Below are 8,876 nucleotides of genomic sequence, written 5' to 3'. Positions count from 1 at the left end.
GCTGCTTCAAATTTTTGAAAGGATCGAAGTAGAGAAATAGGCAATGGTAGAGGGTTACTCTCAATAACACAGGTAATTCAAGACACATTAGATCTTCAATGCAACAGTAAAACTAGAAACTGATCCGGCCATTATTAGTAGGATCCAAGGCATGCATTAACTACATTCAACCTCTTATCGTGAGTGCTTTTAAATCGTGGAATTTTTTCATCAAAAGGCCGACCGTTATTTAAAACAATGGCTTGGATATATTTGAGTTATCCCTCTGATCAACAATGATATTTAGGACTCAACTTGATAGTCATTCGACTGATAATTATCTCTTTTAAACTTGATGTATATAAAAAATATTTCCTCATTTTAGATATTGAAGGTAAAACTATTTTGGCCCTATATACCTTTAATTATTCACTTCTGTAGTCTAGTTTTTTTTTTTTTTTGCCCTTTTAAAAAAAAAAACCAATGGTCTTAATATTGAGATTTTCAACATTGATTATCACAAAATAATTCAAAATGGGATATGTCAAGGTCTTATCGTCGCCAACATACAAACAATCATTACCAAAACAATCATTACCAAAATAAAATACGAAATCAGTCAAAGTTACAAAATCAGGAGTGATGTGTTGATTCGTGCCGGTGTCAGGGAACTAAGTCGTAGTAAAAACATTTCCAACAACAAGATAAGTAGAGGGCTACTGGGTATTGTTGTAAAACTATCATTCAACATTGTTTTTTTATAAATAAAAAAAGGCTTTATGATTTTCTCTGATTTCATTTATATCGGATTATCTTAATCTCATGATATGAGTCACAGTTGTTAAGGGTTAACCTGTGTTGGCTCACTCCTTATTACCCCAGTTATATATCTATCATGCTAACTCAGGTTGACTTAGACTAGTTGTTTTTTTATACCTTTGTGATTTAATTTCATTATTTTATATTTAATTGGTTAAAGATTGAACTATATTATTTTTCTCCTTATGAAAAAAAAAGTTTTTTTCTTGGATTATCATGACCGTTTTTAATTTTTGTACCGTTTACTATCATTGTCTATTTTCTTATAATCTAATTACAATAAAACTAATTTATTTGACTCACTTGGATCTTTAATTTCTACTCATTTGGACTTCTATAACTCCAGATATGGCTAAAATACTGAACAGTGCTCGGGCTGGAGGACAGATTCAGGTTTTTTTGTTGTTGCTATAATTTGGACTTGAAAATGGCCTTTGTAGATCTTTAGCTCCATATGAAAGTTGTAGGCCTATGTCTTACCTTTCCATACATATAAAGTAGACCTAAATCTGAGATCTATAGCTCCAGATATGACCTAATTACCGTACAATGTTCTAGTTTGGATTGCACCGACATCTCTTTTCTAATTTTGGTAATCTCTTTGCCCTTGCAATTTAAGTTCTTAAAGTCATCAATCAATCCTTTTATTTATGTGATAGGCCTACATTTAAAATAAACATTTACTCCAAATTAAAGGTATCTTATATTATTAGATATATTATTATAAAACATGCTTTAGTTAAGGAGTTATTGATACTTCAAGTGTAAAATAATGATATAAAACCATGATAAAAATACATTTTTAAGTATTTATCACTAAGAGATGGTTTATATATGAGTATACCCAGGAGAATATTTATATTCCTATTAGTGAAGAGGTTCTCTTTTATCTAATCAAATATTGAAAACTCGATTCTCTAAGAACTATATTTTCACAAAAATAATTTTGGACAACTATAATGACCTAATTGAATCGAGAAAACATTTACAAAATATACATGATAGCTTAGAGTTTCTCATCCTTGATAATAACTCAATATACAAAATCCTCCTCATAACCTTTTGAGAATTTACGCATGCATGATACAATAATTTGGAGGCAAGCTCTAATGAAAGGTTTAGTGACTTCTTTGCCAAGCTAGTGACACACTTTAACACCAGTATACCAGCCAAAAAAAGATCTATAAAGCTATTTGATATTACCTAACAAGAGGGAGAGTCTATACGAGCATATTTGAAGAGGTTTAATAAGGAGATGCTTAAGTTGAAAAATTACTTGAGTTAATAGCTTTAAAGATCTTGATAGGAAGGGTAATGGAACATACCATCCAAAGAAAACTTTATATCTTATTAGATAGAAGCTTGCTTAAGGTGAAGCAAGTAATGAAAAATCATATACGAGTAGAAGATGCTAATTTACTATGATATAAGCCTTTTTTTTGTTATATAAAGATAACCAACATGAATGATCTTCTAAAGAAAATCATTCTCTTAGTAGAAATGAAAGATCAAGAAAAAATCATAAAGGATCATCCCATAAAAATTTATGTATCACAAGGATTTATAACCCTCTTAAATCAAAATAAGATCACTCATTCAACGTTAATAGGGTAATCAAAACAAACATTTTGACACCAAGTCTAAGAAATATTTCTTCTAAGAATCCCCCTCATACTTATCACTCATATCACCTTAGGTTGCATAATTCTTCACAGAAATGTATTTTTTAAAATAAAAATAATGCATATCTGAAATGCATTTCCTTTCTATAAATCTCTAGTGGGGGCTTCTAGACACTTTTTAATAAAGGGATTAACTTGTTCTTCTTAGCAAGAAATTCTATTAGATTTTTCATGTCACTAGTGATAAGACTTATTAAATGCATTAATATAGCCTCTTTATTAGCAAATAAATCCAACTCCCTAAATTTTATTGTAAAGTGTGCTATCAACCTTTTTTTATTTCATGATCTTTATTTAGCTTTAAGTTAAACACATTTAAAAAAAAGAAATATAATGGCATTTGATTGAACAATGTCAAAGCCAAGAAAGTAAAGCAATTTTTCAAAATCAAACATATCAAATTTAGTTATTAGAGACCTTTTAATTTTTCCAAACATGATCTTATTATTTCTAGTATAAATTAAATCATCTACATATAATCATAAAAAAATCTTTCTATCATGTTTGATTTTAATAAAAAATATATACTCATATGAACATTTTTTAAACCCTTCCTTCACGAAATAAACATATATATGATTGCATAATTGGGCTTGCTTTAACATGTGAAAAGCCTTTTTGAACTTATATACCTTATGCACATTACCAAATTTCATATAACTAGTTGTTTCATCAATAAATTTTATTCTTAAAGGTCTCTTTATAAAAAAGCTAATTTCATATCCAACAGAGAGATAGGCCATGAATTTTGAATTGCCAAATAAATAATCAATCTCATTATATCATGCCTTCCAATTAAAAGAAAAACTTGAAATCAGCATCGTACTTTTGCTTATAACCTTTAGCTACCAAACATGCTTTAAATTTGTCAATTTCATCATTTGCCTTCAATCTTATCTAATACACTTATTTTACACCAATCGTGTTTTGTCATTTTAAAAGCTCTATCAATTTTCAAATGTTGTTTTTCTCTTTGGTATAAATTTTCTCTTTCATAACCTTTTTCTACTTTATTTATTTAATTATATCTTTAAAATTTATAGGATCATAATATAAAAATAGATCAAAATAAGTAAGTGGATCATTAAATTAATCAATTTTAGTTACTTTATAATCACCCGTCAATATAGGCATTTTTCTAACACGTGACCTATAACCATTAGGTGTGTTTTGATCATCTATTAAATGTGGTGTTTTTTTTATATTTTTCCTTTCTTTCATCATTCTTGTTGTAACCCATTTTTGAGTACCCCGTAAATAAAATAATATATATATATATATATATATATATATAAAAGAGGAAGAGGAACAATGTCGTTTTGAGAGACATTATCTCTCTCTCTCCCTGCGTGCTGCCAAAACCTCAAAGCCCTATACCCCCTTGTAACGACAAGCCAGCAAAGGCGTGCCCATTGGAGACCTCGTCCGGTGTTATGGGGGGACACCTCTACTCCTCATGCGCAACAGCAGGGACACGTTCCCCGATCCTCTTTGCCCTATAAATACTGCGCCCTACACCAGCAGAAGGAGGAGGCTTTTCAGGAGGACTGGAGGGGTAGTTTTTGAATGAAAGAGAGTGAGAGGAGGAAAAGCTTTTGGAAAAATTGAATGAGGGAGAGAAGTATGAACGAGAGAAGTTTGAAAGAGAGAACATAGAGAGGAAAGGAAAAGGAGGAAGTTTTGGAGAGAAACCGAGAGGGAAAGTTTTTGAACGAAAGAGAGAACAGAGAGAAAGGAAGGAAAGGATAGGGAGAGTTTTGAACAAAAAAAAAAAGAAGGAAAAGGAAGTTTTTTTGAAAGAAGGGAGGCTTTCAAATATAGAGAAGAGAGGGGGGCTGCTGCAGAGAAGGAAGAACAATATTGTTGACAAAGGGAACAAAGAAAATAGAGGAAAGAAGTCACGCGAAATGCAGCAAGGAGGAGGAAGAGCTGTCACAGCAACACCACTACCAAACCAGCCTTCTTGCATGCAGGTAACTCCCTCCCCCTCATCACTATTTAGGGTTCGTCTTCTTGCATGCAGAACATGCACTGTGCATGTTCTGCAAACTAGAAGATAATTAACAGTTACTGTGCAAGTGCACAGTAACTCCTAATTAATTCACTAGTTATTGTGCAGGTGTACAGTACGGGCTAATTAATTAATCGAGTACTGTGCTCATGCATAGTACCGGGTTATTGTTTGTTGCGGGCTGGAACATCAGCCCAGCCTATGCTGCTGGGCTGAGTCCAGCCTTATAGAAAGGGGGCTCATTTTATTTTGGGCTGATTTCGACTCAGTTTCCTTTTGGGTCGGGTCTGACCCATCCAAAACATTTTCTTCAAAGAATTATTTCAAAAAATCTGTGATTTTTTGTAATTTTGTTACTGTATTTTGATCAATATTGATTTGTATTTTTATACTGTAAAGATATAAATTTGGTATTAAAATACCCGGTTTTCGTCGAGACATCAAAAAAATATAAAAATGAAAAATGTTTTGTTTCCATGTATACGGCCAATACCCTAACATGTTTTTTTAACGTTTTTTTCATAAAAAAACAAATATTTGAAGTTTCAAAATGTGTTTTCGCATGGATTTCTTAAACACAACAAAAATTATTTTCTTGTATTTTTGGATTTTACAACATGTTTGTAAATTCCAAAGGGTGTTGGCTAATATTCCAAAAATATAAAAATCTTATTTTTTAGGGAACTCATCTATATTCACTATTAATGTTTGGATAAAGAAATCCTAAATGGGTAAATATCCAAAATATTATTAGAAATAATTTGTTATTATTCACTATTAATGTTTAGATAAAGAAATCCCAAAAGGGTAAATATCCAAAATTTATTAGGAATAATTTGTTATTATTCACTAAAAATATTTGGATAAAGAAACCCTAAAGGGATAAATATTCAAAATATTATTGGGAATAATTGTCCGCTGTAAATATTCAGATAAAAAAACTTTAGGTGGTTAATATAAAAAATATTTTTCTAGGAGTAATTCTAAATTTATTTCAAAACAAACATAGACTTCAAGAGATCTATAACGTCTCTTTTGCCACTCTATAGACATATCTAAAGGTATGATCCGTATTGTCCAAGGGTTCTATTTCTTAGACTTTGAACCCAAGTTTCGTTCATCATCTTATCATCTTAGAAAACTGATGGGATCCTAAAAACTTAATCCTAATTTATCATCTTCAGTTCTATATATTTTGTTTCTAATATAAACTTTATACCTTTTTTTCCCCTTAAAGTTGGCCAATGTTTAGAATTTTTTTTTTTAATTTTGGAACAAAGAAAACATTCTTTTTTGTTTGGATTACTGCTATTCCTTTTTCTATAATGATAATTTTTTACTTGTTACCAAACTTTATAAAATCTTGATAAGATTAATCTAAATTAGAGAAGATTGATTTATCTCTACTCAAGTGATTGCTACACTTAATGTCTAAGCACCATAAATTTTTTGGATTTTTCTCATTCATATGGTTAGTCATTGATAAAGACATCAGCTTCCTTCTCTATAAAATTAGATTTTCTATCACCATTTCTTTTCAAATTAGTTTAATATTCAGATTTATAATGTTCATACATATGACACTTAAAGTATTCAACTTTTAATTTGTCCATTAGTGTTGGCTTGTAAAAGGTTGAATAATTATTGTCAAATCATTTATCACTTCTTTAAGAATTAGAAAACTAATTATCTTTAAATTTTTATGTGAAAATCTAATATTATTATTGTTTGTGCTTCTTTCACTTCCTTGTCCACCTTTTTATAGATAGAAAAATGATTATTAGATGAAATCTGTAAAGCTTACTCTTTCTTGTCTTTTCAATTTAATTTTTGTTTGTGATTTAGGAAGGAACTTTGTAATTCATCAAAGAAAAGTTTATCAACATCCTTAGCTTCAACACACTACAACAATGAATTTTTTTGTTAATGATCAAAGAGTTTTTTCAATGATAGTAATATCCTCTATTTTATTGATATGGATTCACATCTTATTAATGATTACCATTGTTCAAGAAAATTAATGTGACTAACTCTCCCATATTCATCCTAAGCAATTTGAATTATTTATGAAGTGTTTAAAGTTGCTGCCTTTTTACTCTAGTTGTTATATGATACTTCTTTTTCATCAAATCACAAAGAATAATTTCTAATATTGATCAATCAATTAATTGAAAAAAATAATTTTTTTTAAAAAAATTCTTTATCATTGCACTTTTATCTTTATTGTAGCCACATTTAACATTGTTGATTTGGATGATAGTTGAATTATTTCTTAACAAATAATTTGTCAGAACTTCTTTGATCATAGAAAATTTTTTATTAGTATATTCTAATAATTATAATTATAATGATCATCAAAGTATGGAATGACTGATTGAATAAAATTATTACAAGTCATAATAAAAATATTTTTTGGAACTCTTGCATTAAGGAAATTATTATCAATGCTATTTATTTTTTGGAAGATGTTAATATAGTGAAGGGGCTAAGCAGAAGATAACCAAAAGCAATGGACAAGGAGAAAGAAAAATAGAGAAGAAAATAGAATAAGACAAAAATAGAAAGCAAACAATGAAAAATAGGAAGCCAACATATACAAAAGAGAAAAATGGTATGAGAACTAAAGGAGCTGATGTGTCACGCTTAAAACTTTTATTTGGTTGTTAGACCAGTCTATAATACCTTCAATCCCCATAAGTAAATTAGTTCTAGTAGCTTCGAGGAACTTATCTGCAAACTTGAATTAATTCAAGAGATGATATAGAATCAAAGGGAAACTGTCTTTGAAGCTCGCGGTTCCATCATTAAAGATAACCTTATTCGTCATGAATCATATACTCTTAGCTAATACAAAAAGAAAGCATAGACCAAATTTTACGTTAAAATTTTCAAATACTAGGTTGGATCACTTACGTAATAGATCATCCATACAGCAAAAAAGACAACCACTAACACCCTCAAGAATTCCATCCATACGGTCAATGCTACTTATTCAACTTATAAGCTTTTTGTTCAACCTGGAAGCTATTGCTGCTGGTGTTGGTTATTGTTTTGAACTTAGGATGAATTGTTTTACTAATTTTATCCCAAATTTCTGCTGCTGCTGTTCAACTGAACAACTGTTATTTCGATTGTACTATGTTGCTTCTGAGAAACTGCAACCAATTATACTGCTGCTTGCAGTTGCCTGATCAAGGAGGCTGTTGTTTACTTTAAAAAGAGACTGGCGCTGCTGTGCTTGAGATCTGCTGGATGCTGCGTTGAAGTTAGTTTGCTACTATAATTTGCTGGATGACCAAACCTATTCAAATTTAAAAAGGTTTGCAGCTATGATGGAGGCCTGCTGTCACGTGAAGGAGCTGGTTCTTTGTCTGTTTAGTTCTGCTGGAATTGAAGCTCGAATCGCTGACTTCTACAACTGATTTATCTGCTGCTGCTTGCTGGAGAAATTATTGTTGTGTCTTGTTCCAAGCTGCTGATATTAGAGAGTGATTTTTATGCTGCTGGTGGTTCATTCTTGGAGTTCTGTTGCCTCGTATGTGCTGTTGGAATTGATAAAAAAAGTGATGCCATGGAAGGGGTTGCTGTTGTTACGTCACTTCGACCGCTGCTACGTACGTCTTGTTTTTCTTACTTCCTTGCTCTTTTAATCAACCTATGCTCTAATACCAATTGTTAGAATCAAAATAGACAGGTATTTATAATCTTCGAAGCTTTAATGACTGATTCACCACTCTTAAAATTATGAATATATTGGCCAGAAATTATACCACTAATTAGTGTACTCTGATAAGAAATCTTATTAATTAAATAAAAATTCTAACAAACTAGTATAACACAATCATTTTTCATCAAGCATTTTTATATACACTAGGAAAAAGAAGGGAAACAAGACAGCTCGTGCAGCTTGGGTAGAAGAAGAATTAATTAAACAAACCAGGTATTTAGCTCAATTATTTACCCTACCCATCTTGATTTTTCCTATGAAACACATATATATTTTCAAATCTCTCTCGATCTATCTCTTCACTGCTGTCAGCGACCGAAGCCAGTGGGACTCCGCAAATCGGTCTAATTAGAATCTTCCTTTAGGCTAATTACCATGCTACACACACAGAACAGCTATATATATCTGTTCATGGAATAACTATACACACAAAGACATCACATGCATGTACCCAAAAATAAGCATATAGCCAGATGAAGCGTAAGAACGTAGGGCCATTACACAAAGAAACATAAAATTCTCAACTAGATTCTAGTTTAGTGGGAGTATCCGAGGTAGAGAACCTTTTTTATCATAGGTCCTCACACATTTTTTTTCTTTTTTTAATCGATCCTACTCATCTATATTTAAACTATTGTGTATAAGGTCTCGAGTATAT

This window comes from Populus euphratica, unplaced genomic scaffold (assembly GCF_000495115.2).
Source record: "Populus euphratica unplaced genomic scaffold, PopEup_1.0 scaffold341.1, whole genome shotgun sequence".
Classification (NCBI taxonomy): domain Eukaryota; kingdom Viridiplantae; phylum Streptophyta; class Magnoliopsida; order Malpighiales; family Salicaceae; genus Populus; species Populus euphratica.
The sequence above is the reverse complement of the archived record's forward strand: the minus strand, read 5'-3'. Positions refer to the sequence as shown.